The sequence below is a fragment of the Phycodurus eques genome, chromosome 16 (genome assembly GCF_024500275.1).
Source record: "Phycodurus eques isolate BA_2022a chromosome 16, UOR_Pequ_1.1, whole genome shotgun sequence".
In the NCBI taxonomy this organism is placed as follows: Eukaryota; Metazoa; Chordata; class Actinopteri; order Syngnathiformes; family Syngnathidae; genus Phycodurus; species Phycodurus eques.
Window position 1 is genome coordinate 15,907,525 of NC_084540.1, and position 15,503 is coordinate 15,923,027.

Genomic DNA, 15,503 nt, shown 5'->3' on the forward strand with positions numbered 1-15,503 from the left:
GGTCTAAAAAGATCTGTCCATTTTCTATGCCGCAAATACTAATTAGAGTTTCCTGTGAGATGGAGCCTATCCTACCTGACTTCGGGCGAGAGGCAAGGTATACCCAGGACTGTTTGCCAGCCAATCACAAGGGGTCCCAAAATACCACAACAACAACAAAAATTTCAGCACAGTTTCAACTTCAGTTCAGTTTAGGGCGGGCGGTATGTATTTATTTAATTTCAATTGTAAAGGGTCTCAAAATATATGACACACAGATTAAAAAAAAAAACACTTTCAGCCACATCTTATACAGTACACTCGCGGTTTGGTTCAGTTCAGGGCGGTACGGATTTTATTGTGTTTTCTTTGTAAAGGGTCCCAAAACATGTCATTTGAACGCATAAGGAGAGTGTGTTTGTTTTGGTAATGGCAGCACACTACGATTTTACGATGGGGGTTTTCGCTCCATATCATACCATCTCGAACTGGATTGAGGTGCTTAGCACACTAACAGCACGAAATGAAACAGTTGGGTTACTTTCCAACAGAAACGCGATAAAATGTGTAATGTCCTTAAACTGAAAGAAGACTAGAAAGCGTAACTGTTCATGTCAAATATTTTCAGACCCTTTACAAAAGAAACACAATAAAATACACAATGTCCCAAACCACAAAGTGGACTGTGCTAAAAAGTGGGGGGGGGGGGGGGGGGGGGGGTCAGATCATTCATTTAGAGAACATGTACAACAGAAATGCAATTAAATGCATATAGTCTTGAATAATGGAAAGAAAAAAAGGCTAAAAAGTGTGACCCTTCGAGTCAAATACTTTGGGACTCTTTACAATATAATTATAATAGAAACCCGTACCGAAACCCAAATTAAAAACATTTTGTCAGACATTTTGAAACCCAAATGTGATGAAATACATACCGCCATGAACTACAAAGTGAAAACTAGGCTAAAAACTGGGATGCGCCTGGTCGGATATTTTGGGATCCTTTACAATGGAAACGCATCCTATCTCAAAGTGAAACGGGTAAAAATTGGGACGGTTCAGCTCAGATATTCTGAATCTTTACAATGGAAACGCAATAGAACACATTCTGTTAAACCGTGGCTAAATATCTAAATCTGGCTACATATTTACCACATGGAGCGCCACCAAACAAATTTCCGACAACCAAAACTCACCCTGTGATTGACCGGCAACCAATCCAATGTGTATCAGCCTGGATGTCAGAGCGCAATTATGAGACGCTCTATCGTTCTTCACTTCTCCACATTGGAGAATTAAAACAGACCAAGTTTGCATTGATGAAGGCGCGGAGTCCTTTTGAATAACGAGGTGGTGATAATAAGCCGGCGGGTGGAGAAGCAGCGAGATAAATCAGTTTGACACGCCAAATAAGCGGGAGAAAAGTGAGCATCTGTTTGCACTGACAGGCTGATAAAAAGCATGAAGTAAAGTAAGGCGGAAGGCATCCAAGTACTTTTGTCCACATGACGTTCTGGTTGACCCCCAATACACTTTTTTCCCCCTCCCATTAACCTTTTGGTTTTGACGGTAAAATTGATCTGCAGCGAAGGCACAGCAGGATGTCGTGTGGAACATTCCTGCATTGATGGCAAAAAAAAAGCAACAACAAAAAAAAAAGCACAAATATGCTGGGTGGAAACATTGACTTTCAAGCATGTCGCACAGTTGGCGACCGGTAAGAAGAACAAGAAGTGTTCGACAAACCATTTGACATTTAGATCACCATTAACAGCCACCACCACTGTGCCATCGCCAACAAAGAGCTAAGCACCAGGGCTAGCTTGCATGAACTATGACACCTGAGTGCGCTTGCTTCGCATAACGTCCCTCTAGATTCCATACGAGATGAACTGTCACGATTTTAAGCCCTGTTTCAATTCAGGACGCTAGGCATTTCATTGTGTTTCGTTTGTATAGAGTCCCAAAGTATCCAAGTCCAACTGTCAAACTTTTTACTTTAGTGTAGCTTTCTACTTAGCGTTTTGGCTAGGATGCTTTGTATTTTATTGCGCATCCATTGTAAAGTGTCCCAAAATACCAACACGAGCCATCCCATTTTCAGCCCTACATCCAACTAGCATCTGGCACAGTATGCATTTTATTTCCATTTTAAAATCTCACAAAGTATCCAACACGTTACGTCCGACTTGCTAGCATCGTTTCGACATAGCGGTTCAGTTTGGGAAAGCATGCATTTCATTGCATTTTCATTGTAAAACAACAACAGTCCCAGGATATTTGACCCAAACCATCCCACTTTTTACCCCAGTAACTAGTTAGTGGTTTGATTCATAAAGGCTACTTTGCTTCCGAATGGCATGTAGTTGTCAGCGTTTGACTTATGAGGTAGTGTATTAGTAACAGTTCCATGTAACGCAGGCTCAGATTGTTTCCACATAGTGTATAATCATATTGTAACACTTCATCATCATCCTATTAGATGCAGGTGCATCTAATGTTTAGTCATGTATTGTATAACTATGCTTTAAGCTAAACCTACCGCATACCAAAATAAAAGCTCTTTGAGTTTCTATGAGTAGTGACAGCAACGTGACTGGCAGACATATGCGCCTTTCTCCGTCCTTTACGCTAATTCTCACCCATCAGTGGCAGACTTTTATTTCCCGTTCACAAAATTCCCAATACTGTTAACATTTATTCATATCAAAGGAATATGTTTCACATATGGATGGAATGGTTTACAGTTGACCAATAAACTAAAATAAACACTCAGTATTACCGCTTCAAATTACAAAGTAACGTTGCTACTGTATTTCATATATCTGAGAGTAGTAGTTGTAGAGTACTGTAGCTTCTCCCATCTGGTACGCAAACCAAAAATAACAGCAAACAAACTGAGAAACAAGAAAAAACAAACTGTAGAATAGGAGGTGAGCCGTAGAAGATATAAAGTGTACAAAGAAATGATGCAAACCATAGGAGAAAACACAGTGTCAACGACCGTAGACCGTAGAAGATGCAAATCATAGATGTGAATCGTAAAAGAGGCATACCGTAGACAAAGAACGAGACGCAAACCAGAGGAGATAAGGCAAACTGAAAAAGAACAACCTAACTGGAGAACAAAGAAGCCAACTGTCAAAGCAGACAGGACTCGTAAAAGAAGAAAAAGATCCAAACTCTTAACATGAAGCGTAGACTACATCAATTGTGAAAGAATAAGAAGATCATAGAAGACACAAACCACACAAAAACAGAAGAACATAAGCAAACCATAGAAGAAGACACGAACTGTGAAAGGATCTGATTTGGACCACAGAAGACATGAACCATTGAAAATGTAGAAGACAAACATTTGCTGGTGTTTTTGGGGGGCTGGAACAGATTAACGGAAATCTAGTTGAGTGTGGTCACGGAACACATCCAACTTGTAAATCAAGGTAGCACTGCACTAGTAACGCTGATCACTTCGGTCCCTATCGTCAGGATATGAAATGTACAAACGGTTTCCTCTCAAGTTCCACGTAAGCGACACCCTCTGTCACTCGAGGTGTCTTGGCTTGCCCGCTGCTTTCATTACTGCAACCGCAGGGATTATTTGAGTGTACACGGCCAGATAAAACTCTGAAAGAGAACTCCTCGGATCAGGAAAAATATAACGAGAAGATTTTCAGACGGCTGACTCACCACCAAGAGGATGAGCGGCGTCTGGATTTGACATCATTTATTCAAACAGACGTCTCCGTGTTGCTGATATTATAACATTGCTTCCCATAGTAACGCCCCCCTGGCGGCACCCGAGGCCGCCAAATGCTACCCGCTGTCTCCGGGCGCTCTCGGAAACCTTTGCTGACTCCCACCCGTTTTCGCTCTTTTCCTTCCCGCTCGCTCGTGAAGCTGCCCGACCAGCTGGCCGGGACCAGTCGCCCCAGGCTGCCTTGGATGTCGATCAAGCGCTGACGTTTGCCTCCTGCGTGTTGGCGCCCTCGCCAAAGAAGCACAAAAATGTCTGTTTTTGAGTTCTAAATCTATTTTGTGTGGAAATAAAGTTGCAGTCGGGACAAAATGTCAGTATATAAAATGAATTTTTTTTTTTTTTTTATCTGGCACACCCCATGAGAGAGCGCTCCAGTTTAAAAAAAAAAAATCAAAAATACATTTAAAAATCAACTAAGCAAAATCCTCCTTCTTTAATTGCTACAGCCTTTCTTGAAATTTTTCAGCAACGCATAACCTTCCTCAACATCCTGAAAGGGTTGGCACACCCCCTTATTTCAGGTCAAATGTATGTTTTTGAGGTAAAAATGACACTTGGTGGGTAAAACAATCTTAGAATTTGATTTATATACCAGAAGGATTACATTTTTGATCTGGTGTACCCCCTGAAGGGTGCTCCAGTTAAAAATTAAGCAAAGAAATTTGAGACTTGAGAGCGCGGCGGGGTCACCAATGTAAACGCATAATTATTACACCATTATGTTTGATATGCTCAGATTTGCCACAGATTTGTATGATACATCTCTTGCCGGACTGGCTTTGCACGCTTTCTCGCCGGCGCATTTTCATCATTTGCACTCAGCGTTATTCACACCATTTATCCTCTCGGCTGCGATCATTTGCTGAAGTAATAACCCCTGTTCCCTCAAGGGAATGATTAAACGTTCATGCAACAACAAACAAAAAACAATTATTGAAACAAATGCCGGTTTACAGCATCCATGTGGCCAAGTCAGGTAACTAAAAATATTAGAACTAGAGAGTGAAAGATCAAGCGTGCCTAGATTAAAGTTTTTGACGGATGACGACCAGGCTCCATGGCTTAACCGCTGCGTGTCTGTCGTCGTCGGATTGGTTGCATAATTTCAAAGTCGCTCATGCCTTGGGGAGGAAAAGAGGGGGAAAAAAGATCTGGTAGCAGCGGGTGAAGCGTGTGATGAGAATAAACGGAGACCGTTCCCGCAGAAGCGAATTCGGAGGAGTCGTACTGTAATAACAACTAAGGGAAATTAAGGAAAATCGTTATTCCAGTGTATAGTATTTCGTACATGTAAGAAGAAACAAGTGAAACAGAATTGGGCAATGACCCACATGCTGCTTCACTAAGTCTACGAGTTTTGGTAAAATCCTTGGTGATGCCAATTCTTCATTGTATTGTCGTCTAATATTTTTTCAAATTGATTAATATTATTATTATTTATTCGTTTTTAATGTTTAATTCTTATGTTTTCAAATTTGGTTGGCTTGTTATGCCATTTAGCATGTGCGAGTATACGTAAAGATTTGACTCGTGTCACTCCCATTGGCAAATCCCTGCCATTTCTTTTAGCAGTACTTAGTGATATAACACTGGTAAACGTGTTTGTGTGTGTGTGAGACTTACAAAAAAAGCGTTGAGTTTGTTAGGGATGGAAGTGACATTTATTTACTTTGTGTGTGTTAGCATGCCAATGAGTCTAATAAAAAAGTGTGTGTGTCAAGTCTTTTTGTTGTGTGTGTAGTACTTGTCTGTGCAGCATTGGCTCCAACTCCCATAATTACTGTGAATAAACAAAACAAAAAACAAAAACCACATGCTGATGCTTGTTTGGGCTGCCAAATTGTTCTTTTTTAGTTGTTGTTGTGAGGAAGTTGTGCTTTTCTTCTCAGACCAGACGCAGAAGCAGAAGAATTCCTCAGAAATTGGACGGAGACTCTCTTCGGGCTCAGGTTTGTGCCCAATTAGCTCTTCTGCTACTTTTCTCAAAAGCAACATTCACATTCTTAACTGCCGTACAAGTGTTGAAAGGTTACTTGCACTCATACAAGAAATTTGAAAACTTTAATGATGAAAATGTATCTTTTGAGGGAAAAGTCTTTTTTTTTTTTTATATTTATTTTTTTTTAAAGTATTTTGCAAATAAAGGTGGATTTTGGGGACAAAAAAGGATACTTTTGAGAAAAAAAATCTTCAGTCTTCTAAGAGTAATAGAGTAATATTTTCCCCCCAAAAAATTGTATTACCACATGGATAAATCAGTGATTTTCTGAGAATCAATCAATCACTCAAACAATCAAACAAACTTTATTTATAAAGTACTTTTAATATGAAAACAATGTAGCTCAAAACTCTCATGGTCAAAATCAAGCCCTGCCACCATTCGTCTACACCGACACAATGCCAAAGTTTTATTTTTGAAGAACAAAACATAGTAATATTCCAAGATAAAAGCTGTTATTGTTTTTTTTTGTTTTTTAAATTGCTTGTTTTTTTGAAGAGGTAAAAAATATTTTTGCGCGGGGAAAAAACATTCTTCTGGGAATAAAGTCAGATTTTTCCCAAAGAAATCAATAATGCTACAAAAGCAACATTTGTTAAGTATTTCTTAAATCAGTTGTACTTGGAAAAAACATTATTTATAACATTACAATATTTTTGTTTCAATACCATGAGAAAAACTAATAGTGAAACAAAAAGTTGGAAACTTGACTAGTCATTTTTCACAAAAGAAGGATAATATTAAGATAAATTTTATTTTTGAAAGTAAAAATGGCAATGATTACTTCTGGATACTTTACTGTAATTGTGGTTTTTCTCAGATTTTAGCATTTTGCCAAATTATTTTAAATTAGTTTGATTAAATTTGTTTGATAACTACTAATTATGAATGTATGAATATTTATAATTTTATATTTAATATTTATTATTAGTTTTATAGAAAAGGCTTGTGCAATACTGGTCTGAGTCCAAATATCTGTCAAATCAATATTTGATTAAATATGATGCATTACATTCGCTAATACAACGCACTTGGCCCAGTGTTGCACTGATGACCCAGGAAAAGTTCTGAGTGAAATCACGGACTGCCCGCTATATGTCAAAATTGGAACTAAGCCTTGATTTTGACCAGAAATCGTCTGAAGTACAATATAGGCCTTTTCTCTATTAATTCTTGCACTTAAATTAAAAATGACAAAAGTGGCTCCATTGAAGTTGTTCTTACACTTGTTTAGCAGTTACAAATGTGAAAACGCTACTTAAAACATTATGTGTAGCTTTTCCCATGGTAATAGAGGTCCAATGGGGCTTTTTGTTTCCATGGTTCCCTATGTGCCGCCATTTTGGTTAGCAATGGAGTTCAATTGTGTTCGACCGTAACTCTGCAGTTGAACGGCATCCCTGGAGGTCACTGTGGCTTGATTTAATGAACACCGGAGACGCCGTGCACCTCCCAGGAGGGTTCGGGCTCAGCTGGCGTTCAGCTAAGCGTCCTGTAGGAAGCGTTGTGCTCGCCGGGGACGCTTCGCCAACGCCGATGCGGTCGTTGGAGCGCCAATCCACAGGAAAAACAAAAAACAAGGCTCCCTTACGCACCTGAGCCGCCGTGTTCTCACGCCCTGATGCTCCGATGGTCACGTAAAGCTTCTGGGAAAAAGCTGCCATGGAAATCACATCTCACTTTGCTCTGAGGAGGAGGAAGAGGAGGAGGAGGAGGAGGAGGTTGGGGTCTACCTTTAAAAAACAAACACACACACACACCTACACGCACACAACGGAGGGTGATCGCGGTCATGTGGACTGCTGCAAGGCTGCAGGCTCCGTGCCAGCAAGCACAGGAAACAAAGCAAAACAGCATGGATGGAGATCATAGAGACAACACAAACACGGCTCAGGTGTCGGTCACATCAGTGACGTGCGTGAGGTTCGTGGCTGTTGAGGCACTGATATTAAGAGTCAAATTTATGGGCCAAACAGATGTGGTGCATTTAATTAGACGCTAATGGACAACAATGGTTAAAAAATAATTGATGAAAATATTAAAATTGTACTTAAATTATAACCCCTAATCCTGTCTACTAAAACCTTAAATACAATTGAACTGTATTTAGGCAGTGATTTGTTTTCAACCACGGAGCTAGTTTGTTTTTTTTCTTTTAAAGTTGGACTCTTACAAGAATAAAGTTGTTGTTGTTGTTACGAGAATTAAGTGAAAATATTTTGAGTAAAATATTTAAAATTTATAAGAACAAAGTGAAATTTGTTTTCAGGAAAAAAAATATAATCATACAAGAATAAGGTAATTTTTTTTCTAGAGAAAGAAAATCTATACTTCTAATCATACTTCCAAATACTGCAAATTGTCTTCTTAGAAGAAAAAAAAAGTTTTTTATTTTACAATGGCTCACTTTCTCATTCTTGTAAGGACTTTTATTCTCAAAAAGATACTGTACTGTATTCTTGCGACGTGAGAACATAATTTCTTTTTTTCAGGAAAAAAAATTGCACTTCTTTGACAAAAGCAAACATGGGTAATACTATGACAATAAAGTTGTAATCTAACAAGAACAGTCGTATTCCCCTCCGACACCACTCAAAAAAAACAAAAAAAAAAAGGCTACTGTATATCCGCAAGTAGTTATGCAGGTTAAAATCAGATGATATTAAAGCCCCAAATAGTTGCATAGACTACTATCATAAATCTGCAAAAAGTTGCGCATTTTAAAATGAGACAAACAAAAATAAATTCACAGTAGCCATAACGCTATCCAGCTGCAAGGAGCATAGATTAAATTATTAGTGGTCGGGAGCAATGTTGCTGCTCTATGAATAATGTGACTATTACATTCAGCTGACTGGGCCGCTGCAGCACATACAAGGTCACACACATTTCATTCGCCGTCATCTGTTGTTCCTCCAGGGTCTTCTGAATGGATTCTCATTGGCAAACACACACACACACACACACACACACACACACACACACAGAGAGAGAGAGAGAGATGCACGAACACACTCTGAGTCTAAACTGATTACTTACTAGACGGAAAACAACATCCATGATTGTCAATGTGCAAGTGTGGTACTACAAAATTCAAAATGCTCATAACAAAAACAAAAGAAAATGTTTCCGCCCGCCATCATTAGAAATTATAACCTGCGTTTGAGCTCACCTGCAGCACACACAGGTGGGAGTTTCATCATAATAATAATAATTTCAAAAATGTAATTAAAGTGGATGTCACCAATATCTTCTTATCATCTGCTTCCGAACTTCCAACTGGAGTCTTCACACATGCTGTGACTATGACTGAGGAGTTACACAGAAGGTGTGCGTGCGTTTGTGTGTGCGTGTGTGTCATGTATCATTTGATAATTCATCCACACAGCAACTTGACATGTTAACATGGTGAATTTATTCACACTGTTTGATTGTTTACATCACACGGTCACATCTTCGCCTGCAAGACGAGGTGGAAGGTCTCAAAGTCCACAAAGAACAACGCCACGCAACACTTCCGATTTGCAAATCTTTTTAGAATCGATTATTCTATACATAGTTCGTCGAGTACTTGAGTAATCCTCCTCCACCCCCAACCCCCAAAAAAATCCCTTTTTTGCTTTTAACTACAACATGCATGTTATTCTCATTTATTAGGGTTGGAGTTCTATCCTTAAACTGCATATGTTTGTAATGAGTCAGGTATAAACTCTGTACAGAATTTGACACAACAAAATCAGCCTCTGCTAAATAGTTAGCATTCACGATTAGCTTTAGCGCGCTAGCGATTACCATTTGAAGTTTTTTTTTTTTTAAACAACGCTAACTACCATTCAACTCACTTACACATCTTGTTATATGTACATTACACATCTAATACTGTCTTAAAAATCACTTACTAACGCTCCTCTGTCGCTTTTGGCAAAATGTTTCACTGGTCCAAGAGTGCAGCCGTCTGCAACAAATGTCCGTGCGGTAAACATGGACAGTGGCTAAATTGTTCCGGGCGGCGCAAATATGCTTTTACTAATATTTTTTATTCCTCAGGAATTTTTTTTTTGCTTTGAACCAACTTTTGTGGTCGACATAGCCATTTTTGTTTTTCACAGCCGTAGTCACGATTTCACATACAATTACATTTTTTTTTTTTAATTATTCATTCAAATTTGGCAGTCTTGTTTACAATATTCTTCTCTGTGGTGTGTCAAATTTACAAGACATTTTTTTATTCCATTTGACAGCATGCTAGCACCGGTTCGGGGCCTTACACTTATCACCTCTTCTACTTGTGTTAGCTTTGCTGTGTTTCCATTAGCAGGACGGTCAAGTCTTTACTGACCATTGAGTCATGACTATGACTCCGTTGTTGATGTCGTCCACATATATGCTGGCCGTTTTCCAAGAGCAAAGCGTGGGTGTCGCTCGGCCCCAAGTGGAACAGCGTTTTGTTCGAACTCTCCGCCACTCACAGCGGGAGTGGGCAAGGAGCACGGGGTGGGGGGAACAGAGGCTTTCCTCCGCACGTTTAACAGAGGTTACAACATGAACTATTGCGGGGGTGAAGGCGTTGGTGATAGTTTTCGGCATGAAGCGATCTTCCTCATCGGGATTCTGTCGAGTCACGGTTTGTCGCCAAGTGCTAATTTAGCATTTCGGCTCTAATTAGCGGCCAGTGTCAATTAGCGAGCCTTAACCTGTCGTGACGTTTGTTGACGTCGCGTCCTGAGATTCCGACAGACGAGCATGCATTGACCCAGGGCAATCCTCTCTGTGATTTATAAGATGCATATTCACAAGGGACAAGATGCTAATTCGCAGTGTTTCTCTGCATGGATTTTACACAACACGAGAAGCGACTGTGACAGAAACTGACGTAAAGTGACTACCCACGTCTTGGAATGCTGTTTTCCCAACGAGTGCAAATCAATTCCGAGGCTGTGACCGGGCTATGATTGATGGCTTTTTCAGTGACTCCTCACTTCACTTGGCCTCCTCCTCCCACTCAGAGTCATTAGGTGTGACGGCCCGGCGTGCCGCTGAAAACGTAAGCGAGGTTAACTCATTTGCATCCTACACCGCTGTCACCGGGCCCTCAAAAAGAAATAATCCGGTTATTGAAAACCCAAGCGCCTGTAAAATGTGACCAACTGTAGATCTTTGAAGTCAGTGTAAAGTGAAAACTTCTAAACTGTTACTGATTGATACACCGCAGAGAAGAGTGTTGTAAACAACCCAGCCCAATTTGAAACATTACAAAATAACTACATAAATTGAGGCTTCAGAATCGTTTTCTTCGCTTTCAAACGCTTACATTGAAAATATATCTGCTTAAAGGTGTCGGTGACTGGAATATATCCCACCGGGTTGTCGTGGGGTTTTTCCACAACGTGACAATGAGGCGCTCTAAAGCGACCATGCCAGCCCCAAGTCTCGGTCCACACGCTGGCTGTCAAGTCACACTTGTTTTTTGTTTTTCTTCTCTCCGCGACATGCACATACTTACAGCCGACAACGAGGCGCTCTAAAGTGGCCACGCCAGGTTGGTAATTGCCTTGAGGTCCCACAAGATGGTGCCAAAACACTTTTGTTCCTATTAGACAAGCTAAGAACCAGACAAATGAAGCTTCTCCCCTCATTTCAATATACCTCCTTGGCCATAAGATGGCGGCATAGTAAGAATATTAGATATAAACAGCAAATAGTCCCTACCCCCAAAATTCGCTAAAAGATGAAATCTGAGCAGGGGTTCACTGTACTATGATTATTGTCACATTTTTCTCCTGCGCCATCATTGGTACACTTCTGTGGTAACATCACCAAAAACAAAGCCAAAGATTTGTGCAGGATATGTATGTGATTGTGCGTGTTCAGTGTCTGCGTTAAATTGATAGCAACCAGTGAGTGGTACTGTACATGTGTGTGAGTGTGTGTGTGTGTGTGTGTGTGTGTGTGCGCGTGCGTGCGTGCGTGCAGATGTGTAACTTAGTAGAAGGTCACTGGTGGGCATCGCAAGACTATAAGCAGACAAATGTGCCCTGCAGGATCTCAAACTAATCCATTTTAAAGACAGCATGGATCAAATCGCTAGAAGTGGATGGTGGCGGCGCTGCGCCGTTTTGGTGAGATTAGGGGGTACGACGACGCAATCAAGGCCGTAGTAGAAGGCGATGATAGAGATAAGGGAGTGTTTGATGGATGCGCTTGACTAGGATGATGATTGCGTTTCCAGCGCAGGGCTTGATAGGGAGCGTGTTCGCATTCCAGCATCGCCACACAGGCACCAATCAACGTAACCACTATGCGGGTTTCTATTAAGGGATTCATATTAAGGGATTACGGGTTAGGATTAGGGCTAGGGTTCGTGGGTTTGGGTAAAGGCAATGGGTTTGGGTTAATTCATCTGAGAGACTGTTCATGTGCTGCTGTTTTGGTTAGCAACAGCAATGGAATTGACGCAGAAGTGAAGCGGATAGGTCAACAAAACAAACAAAAGATTGCTGGGAAAATTAGAATTTAAATCAGGAGTACACGGCCAAGTCGGTTAATTGGACACGATTGGACGAGCAGCGTGAGAAAAGCGAGCGCGGCAACTTTCCATATGAGCGTCATATCCGTCAATATCACACACGCTCAGAGATTAGGACGAGAATCCGAGGAGAGCAAAGACGAGCGATGCGGAGATAAGAAGCAGAGAGGCCACTAATCCTGTTTTCACTCAGTTCAATGAAAGTGTGGGGAGGAGAAGAAACAAAAAAATTAAACAAAAAAATTAAAAAACAATATTTTGGGTTTGGAACATTAATTTAAATGGTAACCTCTGCTTGAAACCCTAATGTGAAACCCTAACCCTGGCTTGAAACCCTGATTTAAACCCTAACACTGGGTTTAAACACTATCTGCGCCTTGAAACTTGAAACCCTAACTCTGGTTTGAAACTCAATTTTTTAAACCATAACACTGCCTTGAAACCCTAACTCGAAACACATTTGCTTTAAAAAATAATAATAATAATAATAATTTGATACCTTAAAATTTGTTTGAGACCCTGGTGTAAAACTCTTATTCTCGCTTGAAAACCTAATTTGAAACCCTAACCTACGCTAGAAATCCTAACGGGAAACACTAACCCTTGTTTTATTTAAAACCCCAATATTGTCTTGAAATGCAAATTCGAAATTGTAACCTTTGCTTCAAACCCTAATTGTGGCTTGAAATCTGAGTTAGAAACCCTAACCCTTTCTATACACTAAGTCATAGAAAGGCAACCATTTGAAATAGGAAAATGTCTTCCCTGCAATGGCGTACAGAGCTGGACAAGTCTGTAGCCAGCAGACAAATTACTGTAAAGGGATCAAAAAGACCATTGTATTACGAGTACATGACAACATCCCCTCATCTCTGAGGAAAGTGACAAAACACCAGTGTCTTCTCCCGATGTAAGAGGATCTAAACCCCACCAAAAGACACGACGAGAAGAAAGAAGCAGAAGTAAGATTTAGCCGAGAGCCACTATCATCATCATCATCATCTGCGTGCACTCCCTGCCAGTATCGAATTCCCATCAGAAAGGTAGTTGCAGTACCCATTTTAAACACCAAATTACACACTCCAACTTAAATCCAATAGACAATGCAAAAAGGACAAGTGACATCACCAACTACTGGCCTGGCATCCATATTGCAGCTTGTTCACTCTTTTATCCAGGTAAATGACAAGGCCTTATGTGCTTGTTGACTCGTTCGCTGCCGTGGACGTTTATATTCGTCAACTGGAGTACAACCGTTTACTGCCAGCGAAGTGTATAAACGTCAAGAAAATTTTTCAATGGGTTGGTATGGAACAGGGTCTCACGTGGCTTGTCTGTGAAAGTCAGGTTTGTAAACCACTGTAATAGCAAACAGATCCCTGTAGATGGCGGCATTGCATTCGCTTGGATTTCAGATCAACACAGCTTTTGAGTAGAAGATAAAGATTAAGGGGGGGGGGGGGGGGGAGATTTCAACTTGTTACATCGATTATGAGTGAGAGAAATGCCAGCACGGAAGTCGGACAAGTTTAGACACCTCACCCGCGGACTTATGAATATGTATGGTACAAACAGCGTACGGTATGTGTCGCAGTAAATAGTAGAAAGTGTATGTCGTAGTAGAAACTGCGTGTCGCAAAAACATGACGCTGTTCATGGAGTGAATGGCAAACGCCAGGTTAAAAAAAAAAAAAAAAAGCCACTGACGTTCAGCTCGAGCCATGCGGTGAGTCAGTGTCACTCACGGCGCATTTAGTAGTTGTATAACTGTGAATAGATAATAATTATGCCATCAATATCCCTTTTTCAGTCTTGTTTTTGTTATTTTATAGTTTGAGGTGTAAAAAAAGCAACAACACCAAAAAAAGTCGAAGTCATTGTTGTGTTCAACATGTTTCTTTTCAGAAAAAGCTTGTTTTTTTTCTGCTTTATGGTGATAAACAGGTGTTTTTGGTGAAACCAAGCCCTGTTCTACCGCTGATGACTACAGAATAAAAAAAGCTAGAAACAAACTTTTGTTTTTATGTGAAAGAAGAAAATCAAACTTTTGCTGATATTGTCACAGAACACAATATTCTGTGGATCGTGAACGATCCATCAAAATGCTCCAAAAGGGCCGGCAATATTGGGAACTCTGCTTAGAAAACAGCTTGGCAGTTAAGAAGAAAAATCAAAACGTCGACTTAAAATCCCAATTAAAAAAAAAAAACATCTTGCAAAGTGCAGGTGTTCTTTGATGTTCGACTGACAGCCAGCCAAGCCGCCTCTGCAGCTCTCGCCCTGGCAAATAGTTCCATTACATCTTGATGGCCTCTCCCTTTCCAAGTCTCCCTCTCCATGTCTCTGAAGCGAGCGCGAACATTTGTTGAGCTGTCGCCCTCTCAGTGTCACTCCGTGGCTGCTTGTTGAGAAAGTGTCCATTGACGATGGAGGCCCGAAGAAGAGGCAACGGTGCCAAATTGGATGGAATTATCTCTGCTGGCAGTGTGGCAAACTCACAGTTGGTGTGTTGATCATTAACGGGATGACTGCCGTACAAGAACAGTGGATAAACAGTTAAACAAGGAGAAGGAGAGAAAAGAAGGTCCCTTTACGGTTGTGCTTTGTAGCGGCCCTGATGTCATCTCTCTAGTATAACAGAACATTACTGCAAACCAAAAGCACAATAATAAACGGTTCAATCAATATTTGTAGCTTTGTAAAAACAAGCTGGTTTTGGACCTGATTTGATCGGCGATACAATAAAATGTAGTGGGGATAGAGTGTACAAATTGCTCAATAATATTTGACCTTTGCTTGACCCTCTATTGGTCTTTTCTGCAAGTAAGACCGCATTAGACTTGGCTTGCTCAAGACAAAAAAAAAAACGACTTGAGACAAGCACATGTGACTTGATAGGCCTATCTAATATAACTTAAAAAGGCAAAATGCTCAACATCGTAGCATGCACGACATGAAATATGAATATTAAGTGTATATGTATGTGCATTCAAACTATAACGTATTCCCAGTCATAGAAAGTTTGGTCCCGTTAAAGTGTGATTAAGTGTGGTTGTTGGTTAAAGTGGTGTGCGTGCGCCATCTACCGTTCACAGCCTGCACATGAACACCCCTCAAAAAAGAAAAAAACAAAAGGGAAAAAAAGAGAAAAAGCAAAAGGTGACTGGAGAACGGGCCCGCGCGTGCCAAAAGTTTTCATTGGCCGAGCCTCCTGAGGCGCGTTCACGAGTCCTCGTTGT